Raw genomic sequence first — 12,149 nt, 5'->3', positions numbered from 1 at the left:
TTCTTCGCCCAAGTGGTATGCGGAAGAAAAAAAATATTCGGGAGTTACTAAAGCCCCGCCTAAAGGGTATGACCTGACAGATTTCATACCCAGCAATTCTGGACAATATCATTTTGAGCAGAAAACAGTTTATGAACGCAATATTTTCATATCGAGTAGGATTTGAGTATAACAATCAATATACCCGCTGATCACCCGACGGCTGTCTTGCATTTTTTTTTGCTTCTAACGTTTTTGCTATCGTCAAAAGCGTTTTTCATTGATTTCCTATGGCAGTCTTAACTGCTGGGTGTGGTCGATGGAAGCACGTTCAAAACAAGATTTTATTACACATCAGAAGAATGAACCAATGACTTCAATATTTCCACTGTAGTATCTTGCGACTTTTTAATATTGCCACGAATCTTTGTAGTGTTTGTTCATTCTTCAAAGCTGCCAGCACGCCACTTTACCGCTTTGTTTGCGGTGCAAGACGCGACCAGATTTTTCTCGATTGACCGCATCCAGGCGGAGCCGATTCCACGTTGTTCCAGAATGTTTTAGTAACTTTGCACGCTTAATCTAGAAAGTTCGCTATCAGCTTTGAATTGAGTACGGCCGAGAGCGGCGGGAATTCTGTTCGACGACCGCCGATCACGCTTGTTGCTACGCCGTCACAGAGTGAATCAGTCCACTGTGGGCGCAAGTGAGCTTAAATAAGCAATTTTTTAGACGCCATCCTTGCAGTCTTTCTGCTTTCCGGATTGCAGTCACCCCGTCGTGACATCTGGTGCAGGTGCGGGATAGATGTGCTTCTTTGTTATGTTGTTCAAGCGGTGGTAATGAATGCAGAATTGAAGTCCGCCGACTCTCTTTCTCACTAGAACAACGGGTGCCGCCCATGGGCTCTTTGAAGGATGGATGATGTCGTCGCGAAACATTTCTTCCACTTAACTTGGTCCCGGATGGCCTGTCGTTCTCGCGGCGACACACGGTAGGGGCTTTGACGGAGAGGTCGCGCGTGCTGGTCGGTTATAATGCGATGTTTGGCAATTGGCCTTTGTCGGACCTTCGGCGATGACAAAATACACTCGCTGTAGCTTCGAAGCAGATTGCGGATTTGGTCTTGTCTGTACCGGGGCCGGGCTGGGTTGATGTCGAAAGTGGGCGAGCTCTCGTGGTCAGGCGAATTTTCTGCGGAGGGTTCGGAGAGGGCGAAGGAGTCTCGTACGTCAGATATTTCGTCGAAGAAAGCAATCGTCGTTCCTCTGTTAATGTGCTGGGTATTCTTCGCTGAAGGTAGTCAGCAGTACTTTGGCTTGGCGATTGCGGAAATGTGCGATGCCGCTTGCGATGTTGATTCATTTGGCTAGAAGCAATTGCATGTTCCCCTAGCTGATTGCTTCAGTGTTATTGGCTTTCGTGGCGCCTACGGTCAGGACGGCAGTTGAAGGGTTGGGACGCTCACTTCTTTCAGGACAGTCAGTACAATATGATCAGGACAGAGTGTAATAAGCTTCGATCTAATGTCGATGATCGCCTGATGCTCATTAAGAAAATCCATGCCCAAAACCTCTTCGCGAGAACATTGCCGTAGTGCAACGCAGGTCGCAGGATAGGTGCCTTTAAAGTCGCTCGTACTGTGCATTATCATGATGGCATAATGAGGCGGCCCCCTGTGGTGCGAATTTGTGGGCCATCCCAAGCGGTCGTGACTATCCTCAGATGCGCAGTGAATGTTTCATTCACCACCGAGTAGTCAGCTCCTGTGTTGACTAGAGCGGTGAATTTCCTACCGTCCATAAACACTTCCAAGTCGGATGTCCTGGCTCTTGCGTTTCACGTCCTCCTCGGCGTCGGGTCACGACTTCGTCGGGTATGGGAATCGTGTGCTGGGCGTGTCGTCGAATCTTGTCTCGGTGGCGGCGTCGTTTTGAAGGCGATTCGTGTGGTGGTCGAGGTTGTCATTGTATGCTGCGTCGGCGTGTCGGGGGCAGCGTCTTCTTGCGGCATGGTCGTTGGAGGATCTTCGGTGTTTCGCTCGTGAGGAACCTCACCTACAGAGGTTGCTGTCTTTAGTTTCCCCTACGTGGGCTGGGAGACCTTCCTCGTGGTCGAGGTTGTCATTGTATGCTGCGTCGGCGTGTCGGGGGCAGCGTCTACGTGCGGCATGGTCGTTGGAGGATCTTCGGTGTTTCGCTCGTGAGGAACCTCACCTACAGAGGTTGCTGTCTTTACTTTTCCCCTACGTGGGCAGGGAGACCTTCCTCGTACCATGGCTGCGAAGGTGCGGCGTGGCGACGTAAAACGCGAGGCTGACGGCGATGGTGAGCGCGAAAGGCTGTTCGGCGCTTACTCCTCTCGACGCAGGTACTCGTCGATTTCTTGCGGACGTTGGCCAAAGCGTGGTCATGGTGTGTCAGAGGCATATCTACGAAGACCGATAGTTCGGTACGGCCAGTGACGAAGAAATTGGCCTGTCTCATCGCAATAAAAGATGGACGGCTTGTTATCGGAAGCCCTCCATGCGTCGCATTTCCTGGGACCTGAGCATAGCTCGTAGGCTGGGCGGGCGGGGGCAGGGAGGCGACGTTGTGAACAGTGGCTCATCTCGGAGTGGACTTAGGGGGGCGTCGTTGGGGATGCGGAGTGCGTAATGCAGCGGTGTAGGTCATGGCCTGAGGTCCTGTGGCCGCCGGGGTGCCAAGTGCCTGTTGCACTTGTTCCGTTACCACAACTATGAGAGTCGCTGCTATTGGCAGTGAGGAGGATGGCAGCGGTCGTACTAGCTCCTTGCGGAGGATTTAGCGGAAAACTTCCCGGAAGTTGTCTCTGGTGGTGATCAACGTGTCGGGACGAATTGCAGAAACATAAGCAGTGTGGTTGTTCTGCCGAGTCCGGACGTCGAGCGTCTACGCGATGGTTCAGGCTTCTCCACGAGATGTAAATAAATTGTGGCTGCAATCCGGAGAGCAGAAACCGCAGTGCAGAAGGCCACCCAGATGATGCCTTCTAGGCTCGTCCATATCAGGGAGGACACAACCTCGCTAGAAGCCAGGCTGCCCAATGTTGCCAAAGAAGAAAACGTCTACGTCGCCGTCTGCCTTCAACGCACGGAAGCCCGAAGACTTGCCCGATTACGGATCAAAAACCTGCAGCGGACGTACGCCTGACGCTATAACTTGCGAGGATGCAACGCGGAATACAAGCTAGGAGTGTGAGTCTGGGTTTGGACGCCCATTCGCCGCCGCGGATTGAGTGAAAAGCTTTTGCGCCGCTATTTCGGCCCGTACAAGCCGTCCTAGATGAAATGACTGCTTCCCAGTGACGCCGCGTACGACCAGAAGTGGTCCATGTCGTAAGTCGTAAGCCCTATTATGCGCGCTAAAAATTAAGGCCGCTGTGTTTCCATACTCGGTGTTTATTTTGCCCAATCTGTTTTGTTTCTAGTCGCCCAATGTTCTAAAACATAGGTTCAATGCTTTTTTTGGAGGGGAGCAATGCTGTGAATCTTTCTGGTGTTTGCTCATTCTTCACAGCTGCCGGCAAACCGCTTTATAGCTTTGTTTGCGATGCAAGACCCGACCAGATTTATCCCGATTGATCACATGCAGGCGCAGCCAATTCTACCTCGTTCCAGAATGTTGTAGTAACTTTGCACTGGTTTTCAAGATAGTTCGCTATCAACTTTAAATTGAGCACGGCTGGCAGCGGCGGGCATTCTGTTCGTCGCCCGCCCAGCACACTTGTTGCTACGCCGTCGCCGAGTGATTCAGTTTTTTGTGGGCGCAAGTCGGCCTAAATAAATAATTTAGTTTAGACGCCATTATCGCAGTCTTTCTGCTTTCCGAATTGCAGTCACCACTTCGCGACAATATTCAAAAAGTTTTTCCGAGATTGTTGGACATGATAGGTCCCTTGAACTTACTGGGGCACTCTGTGCATATCACACTGCGTACGCGGACACTGTCGGACAAGATATTAAAGACCTCCTTTTAACAAGTTTAAACGAACACCCCTCAAATGCTTTGTAATAGCTTGCCTGACTTTCGACGCAAGGGTCGCAGGTTCAGTTACTATCCAGTTGCCGAAATTTATTTTTCAGCCCAATTATTTTTTTTTCATCCTGGCATGTCATAATGACGTTTGAGGCACGTTGTGAGCTTACAACCACGATTTATCTGATGTTTTAGACGCTTTTGAATATAGCAGGTCCACGTGTGACGTCATGACCTTCCGAGCAATCTTGATTTCTTGGACACGTGAACTACGACGGCGGGTTCTCGGACGTCTAACCCTCGTTAGTTAAAAGACTGACTTCCTCATCACAGTGCCCCGATGAGGATTTCAAGGAGAGCATGCGTAAGCAGATAAGCATAACTTGCCGCCTCGCCACGTGACTGGGGTAGCACTGGGCAATGTATCAAGCTATGTGTTGTAAACTGGCACACAGCTTTTGCTAGGCACTTAAATGCCCATCATGCTTCATCCGTCCATTGTGTGGTTTCAAATGGCATGTAGCCCGCCGCGGTGGCACAGAGGTTATGGCGCTCGGCTGCTGACCCGAAAGACTGAGAAGAAAGTGGATTAAAAGTTTATTGCACGAGAGTTTTCACTGCGCTTAATTGTTTGGTTTGGTTCATGAGGTTTAACTTCCCAAAGCAACTCAGGGACTCCCTGGGATTCCCAACTTAAGGATTCCCAAAGCAATGATGGACGCCGTAGCGAAGGGCTCCGACAATTTCGACGACCTGGTGTTCTTTCCCGTGCGCTGACATCGCACCGTACACGAGACACCAGCATTTCGCCTCCATCGAAATGTGACCACCGCAGCTGAGATCGAACCCCTTTCTTTCGGGTCAGCAGCCGAGCACCTTAACCGCTGAGTCACCGCCGCGGCCACTGGCCTTAATAAGCGCCATGTTTATAGCATCTACCGGTCAATGAAACTGACAGTGCTTGGGCAGGGGTCAAGAAATGAAGCTTTGAATGCACTTTTCAAATCCAATTACATTTACTGCGTGAGCGGTACAGTGCTCGTTTCGGCAAAAAAGCCCCAGTGTTTTTCTGAAGCCTCCCTCCACAATCAACCCATATACTGTAGTGCTCGCGCTTCCTTCCTGCTTTTCAGTTCGGCGAATTTGGACATGGGGAGGATTCCGTGAGGACCACCGCGAGGGTGGCTGAGCCCTCTGGGGGAGACGTGGCTGGAATGCCGGAAGCAGCGACGATAATAGCGTCCCCACGTGTTCGTTCCGGTCCTCATACGACAAAGTACAATATCAGTGTTGCCCTCTTCAGTCACGCTGGGGTTGAACAATTGCCCGAGTGCTGCGCCTTCGACAGAGGTTCCGCGTTCCGGTCATCAGTACAAGATCTTTCAACCCCTGCTGGGAGACAGCCTGCATTCCTGTGTCGCGCAGGCGCCTTCCGGGTCCACATGGGCGCGGTCCGGACACACGTGCGCGCACACCTGGAGGCCGCGTGACCGACAACGTGACCGGGTCCTGTTCCCTTTCCCTCGACAGAGCTGCGAGAGAACATCAGGACCGCCCTGCCGTGGGTGGTACCATCAGTGCCATCGTGTGGTTGGACATCATTCTTCGAACTATATTCCCCAGCTAGGGATCTGGGGAATATGAACAGTATTTAAGGAGATGCTGGTTTGGTACAAGGAGAGAGCCCCCCCTCTTGAGAGATACCCTTTGCTGGGAGAGGCTCCCGACTGCTAAGACGCTCCCTCTACTGAGAGGCACTCTCAGTTGCCCTTACTTGTACATTATGTAAATAGACTTTGTATAAAGTTTTCCAATTTTTCTTCATCCGATCGTCCTCGTCTCTTCTCCGGCCCAGTCACGCTACCTGAATCCCAACAACTAGAGGCAGTGGTGGGATGCTGCTACCTGAATCTCGACGATACTCACCCTCTGCTTGTCTTCACTAAACAGAAGACCCCCTTTCACCCGCTGACCTCCGCTCTTGATCAACCCCCTTCTTTCCAGAAAGTACACCTAGCACCCCTCCACCAGCCACAGAATATTGATTTGGGTCTGTTGGTGAAGGTCCATGCCGAATAAACTGCGCAAAAAAAAACTGACGGTTATGGAAAAGGGTGGACGAAGTATCAGCGCTGACTCTCAGCTGTGGCTTTATTCGCAAAACCAGCCATTTACAAAGGAACATTAAAAAATCCGGACGTTATCTTGCGGGGTGAAAAAACATTGAAACTATACACTGATGCATGCGACGCTTAAAGGTTGTCAAAGAAAACGTGATCTCTTTATAAAACAAACAGACTGATGGTTTACTATGGAATTCTTGCTTTTTCTTGGCGATGTGAAGAGCTCAACCACTTCCCGTGTGGAGTGGTCGTTGTAAGTGCACGGTATCAGTGTGTGACGAAACAAAGCAATGTGCTGTTTCGTCATCATTACTTCTCACCCTTTACAATGAGTCACCCGAGATACAAGCCTTTGCGGGTAGATAACCTATTTCTATGCTTTTGCAACCGCTTGCTTAGTGATTGCCCAGTCTGGCCGAAGGTGGGTGTTTCGCAAGGGACGGAAAAGCTGAATACGACTACGGTGCTGCAGGCAACGAACTCATTGCTGTACGCTACGCGCACCCTTTCCTTGCCTAGGAACCTTTTCTCTTTATTATTTTTTGAGAAATCATGAACTTTGTAGGGGCTGAACCAATTACACCTACATTGTTCCTACTTGCTACGTTCTTCAGCCTGCGGTAGACGCGTTGAAGGAAGGCAGGACTACAACTCCATTCTTCTCAAGCCGTACTCCCTTCGTGTTGAGCGCCCTGTCACTTTACAGCTTGCTGTAGCAGAGAAAATCCGGGTTATTATATGGTCTTCGTGCGCGGAATTCCAAATCCAGATAACCACATGCGAAAACTATCACTAAGGACATGGCAGCGAGACTTGTTCAATGCCCTTCGCGGGCAGAAATTGCAATGTAGTTTTAGTTTAGAGTGACCTGAATGTGAATTGACAAGTGCCTTCGTCGATCTCGTGTTTCCACACGTTGACTAGGCTAGCACAAAGCTCGTACGCTTTGTAGCACACGGGGGGTACCCAATGGCAGTGGGCATCGAATCCTGCACCTCCCGCATGCAAGGCGGATGCTCACGGTTCGAAGACCAGCGAAGCAGTAGAAGCTAGATGAACAACCAATGCTGGTAAAGAGGATTTGTCGTGCCACATCATGTGACTGTCGGCCAAAATTTATTTGGCAATGCAATGCTGGCCGGTCATGGGATGTTCATGTCCGAAAGATCCACATAAGCTCAGGTCCAGATTAGGGCTAAGCTGGCCTGTAAACCTTTCTCGCAGCTCGCGTGGTCCCCTGCCCTAGTATCTCGCCAGCCGTTTCTACAATACAGTTAAAATACTCGTGGCTTGTCATTTCGCTCGGCTTCAACTCTTCTTGCTGCCACACCTTCGCTCTTAACTCTGAAGGAGTTAAGAGCGAAGATAAAGGCACATGTGTGCTGCGAAGATAAAGGCAGAAACTCGTAGAATCTTCTATATTGCTGTCGTACTTTTATGATGGTTAATAACGCGTTCATAACAGTTCTGGCAGTAGTTATTTTGCTACGCTGCGCAGAAGTTCACCGAGAAACAGCCTTCATGACAGACATAGAAACTTTGCATAATAGATCGTTCATACCACATGGCGACAGGTTCTGAACAATGTACTCCTGGTGGCCACCATGCCTTCTGCGAGGATCGCTCTTTCTGCCTGGCAGATCGGTAGGATTTACAGCTCTTAAGAGAACCGGGTGTTTACGTCGGTCATTAGTGGACGTCTCGGAACATCAGGATAATCTTCTGCAATCGAATATGACCCTCGGAAAGATGTTTCTTTGTAACAGTAATTACGTCTACAATGCGTACGAACACGTTCGATGTAACGCGATCACTAACTTATATGCAGCATGATTTTTCAAACCAGAGTGCCTAATAGAAGGTATTTCATTATTCTTAGAGCCGTTATCTGCCAGACAAACTCGACATTACCACCCTAGTTTTCTAACCCCTATATTCGCCAAAACAGACACCTACAAGTTTTCATTTTTCCCACGAATTATAATAGATTGGAATCAAATAAACCAACCATTGTCCCATGAGGTCTAACCAATTAGTGCTATTTCTGTATATTTTCCAGTGTTATTTCTTTCTTATTTCGCTCACTTGTACGCCCACCCTGCTTAGACTTAGTGTACTCAGTATTTCATAAATAATAATAACAAAATTTAGAAGTTAGAGTTCAACCCACCTCTCGACTAACGGCAATTTTCCCAGAGCCACTGCTTTTGTGTAGACAGCTTCCTGTCCCATTTGGATACACGACTGTTTACGACGAGCCACGGACCATCTTAACGAACGATTGACATCTTCCAATTTGGTAATAGGGTGACACTTTAAAGAACATGTTAACACAGGATGAAGGAGAAAAGTCAATGCTACATAATACAAGCTGATGGCCCGCGCATTGAAAAGTTATTTCCGTACGTTTGCTAGCCGAGATGGGCTTTGGATAAGGGGTATATGGCAACCCCGTGACTCTGGGCATTCGCTGCATTTTGCGTAACCAATGCAAGCTGGAGATAACAATGTTGGAGGTGGGGTATTCTTGGTAAATGTTATATAAACGATTGTGCTTCTTGTTTAGACGGTCTTGGAGGTCCAATTTCGTGCAACGGAATCTATTTGCTTCACCACTGAAGAGACCTGTGCTTTCCCCAGTAACATAATATGATGTTGTCGAGGACATCCGCCCTGGGTCAGTATACACTTCCTTTTACACTATTTGAAAAAAACAAACTCAGTATGCACTTTGTTTTTGTCACAGTCTTGCCAGTCTTAATTGCTGATTCAACTGCCTATGTTGAACGATTTATCCATTTGTAAAGCGGATATACAATCTTGGCTGTCAACGTTATTCTTGCACGCGCAGCAGCTAGGACCATATTTCCAAGAGAAATATGTGTCTGCAGCGAAAAAGTTTTTGAAGTACTTGCAATGTTAAATAAACACAGCAGTATGCGGCAAAGACAGTTACAATATATCTGATACTAAACGGCACAAGTGCCGATTATCGAGAACGAATAACTAGAAATCAAAAAGGTATTTAACATGGGCGGTAGTTAAGTGCTGACGCCCACCCTACAGCGACCTTATTTATGTATTTATTTCAGAATACTGCAGGCCACTACTTGGCCCAAGCATGAAGGAAAGCTCTAGGATGAAAAGTTCTCAGCTTTCCCTGAAATAATGCGGTTGAAGAAATATTGGTCTTTGTGTTGGGCTCGAACGCGGGACCACTGAACACATGGTGCATTCGATGTTTCGACTAAGCTAGCCAAATGGCTAACAGCTGTATCAGCCAAGCTAACCATATGGCGTATCAAGTAAGCTAACGAAATCTCGATGCGTTCGATATAATAGCGGAGAAATTACTGTGTAGCCTCGTTAACGCGAAGTCGAAAGGGCCACGAAATTTCTTCTTTGTAGCCATGGCTTTGTTATAGCGGTGCACGACCTTGGTTGCAACCCATGCCCAGCATTCTTTATCGCTATTTTTTTGCTCCTATTGTTGTTCGCCGACATCCGCATTCCATTTCGAGGCTCGATCCGAACATTCAGTTTGTGTGATAGCAAAAGTTTCCATTTTGCAGTTCATCACAAAGCTAAATTTAAGTTTTTAATTTGCTGCACTGAAAGTTTATGACAGCTATCGTTCAAGCTCACCAGTATAAGTGCATCCGCAAAATACTAGAAGATTTTCTTCCACAAAGATCAGCTGTTATCACTCAACGGCCACCGTTGGCAACCGTTGATACCTGGTGGGGTGAAAATCGCGCATGTCAAAAATGCAGCCAAGCGCAGCATCTACACATTAAATAATATTTTCGATGAAGATGTGAGCTTGAATAGGGTTTAAAAAACTATTTAAAAATCTGAGCGCAAAAGAATGAATTTTTTGTGAGACGTAAGCCTACAAATTTGCTCTACCTCGGCTTCTTCACCCGATGCCTACCATGCTGCTGCTTCTTCTTCTTTAGACCTCACAGCTCAATGGAAATGCGTGAACAGCGATACCGATAGCAACAGGGATCCCGGAGGAACTATTGCTTTGAAAAGTAATCGCATTTTCAGCCGTTACTGAGGCGCGCGTAGAATACTTGTGTTGTGGTGTCAACTGACAACCCCAGGGCCGAAAGGGTTAAAGTTCCAAAGCGACCCAAGCTTCGAGGGGCGCCATAGTGAAAGGCCCCGGAAATTTCGACCACCTGGAGGCCTTTAACATGCTCTCACATCGCACAGTAAGCGGTGTGATGCTATTACGTGCGTGTCGCCCTTTCACCGTTAGTCTCCCTTTGACCACGTAGTTGGCTGAATCTGTGATTTTTTGAATTTTTTGTATCCGGGAAAGTTGTACATAGGGGTCAGTTCACATCCACACATTTTCTCTGTGACCTTAGTGATGACTTCAATCTGCAATGTGCGGAGCATCCTGTGCAGACTGAGGTTAAACGTAATTACGATTCAGTTAGAACGGATCTTAGTAAGCGTCTCGTAGACTTATGCGAGTAAGCGAATCTACTTGCAGTTTTTCTTTTTCTTGAGGAGGTATTCCAAATTTAGTATCATGTAATTATCGTTCCATCATGGGGTGAACTCAATATCATAAGTGGTGTGTGTACCGCGTCATAGGCTTTACTAGCAGAATATATGTGCTAACGTTCAGAAAATGAGTGATAACAATTTCTATGCCTAATTTTTTCTGAACAAGAAGTGCTATTTCTCCGCAAAACCTTTTCTGGTAACACTAGAGCGCTATTTTTCAGAGTGTTCAAATCCACATAGAATAAAACGTTTGCTAATTTAACTTTTGCGCATATACGTAATAACTTTGATGTTCTTTTCTGATTCTATGTACCCCTGGTTTCTGTTACGAAGAATTTCGAGTGCGTGAATTACGAATGAAGATTGCGACCATAGTGTACTTTCCTTATGAGTGATATTGGCAAGCTTTTGTTTCAGCCTTAGATCACCTGGTAAATGATACTTCTCCCCATTATTCATTAATATATTTATTTTCTTCTCATGGGCCGGATGTCCAGTTACTACTTGGCTTAATTTTTCGGCTCTCGTTGTTGAGACTACGGCAGTGTACCAGCCTACTTCTTATTCATATAGTGATTAAGGTGTACGACTGCCTTTTTTATGAATACGCTAATTAACAACTAGTCCTCAGTCCACAATGGGTGCGGAGTAACCAGCCAAGCCTTCTCTTGGAGATATGACGAAGCTGAGGATGCTAAAGTTTTCTGCGTCCTGAGAAAGTGCCACTTTGAAACTGAAGCTGTCAACGTTTAGCTCTAGGACGTAATATAGAAGAGGTATGTTGGAAGTTCTAATGGTGCATTTCAACAGCGGGAAAGAAGAGGATATGAAGCATGAGTAAGAGCGCTGTTGTCACTTCATATCCCTGCCTTCCGCTCAATGCAAATCTGCAGCATGACCTAAGGCATTGAGGCTAGTCTAGCAGTGGTGTTCGAGGTACTGGTGGCCACAAATGGGATCTCCTAGTTTATTAGCGAGTTTGCTATCTCGGTTTACTGGACAGGTGAGAATAAGGTGTTGGATTCGTGATCAATTAGGACTTATCTAGAAGCGTTGAAGAAATCTACAGCAGTAAAGAGATGTTATAATTATAATTAGTCTCAATAGCAGGCACAAACTGAAGGCACTCCACGCCTAGGCATCTACATTCACCCATGGTGACGGAAGGGTTGGTAAGTTTTGAGGACGTGAAATCGGCGATTAGTAAACCAGAAACGCGGTAAACGGCACTTGAGGGGTGCCTTCTACATCTACTACATTCTACGTCTATCCCATATCTATTCGCCATCAATGCCTTGAATTCAAGCTTATTCACATTTTGAACGTTATGGTCTTGTACTTCCCAGAGAGCGCGTCTATTTTTCTATTGCACAATAGAAACACCTGCAGAAAGCCTATCGGCTGGCGAGGAAAGAGAGATTACATTTCGGATTATGGCAGTCCCGTGCCTAATTCTTGCATTTTTTTTATGCTGCCGATAGAACATAGACACGGAGATGTATTCTATGTGCGGCTTCAACCAGCC

The sequence above is a fragment of the Amblyomma americanum genome, chromosome 8, assembly GCF_052857255.1.
Source record: "Amblyomma americanum isolate KBUSLIRL-KWMA chromosome 8, ASM5285725v1, whole genome shotgun sequence".
In the NCBI taxonomy this organism is placed as follows: domain Eukaryota; kingdom Metazoa; phylum Arthropoda; class Arachnida; order Ixodida; family Ixodidae; genus Amblyomma; species Amblyomma americanum.
This window is presented reverse-complemented; position numbering follows the sequence as displayed.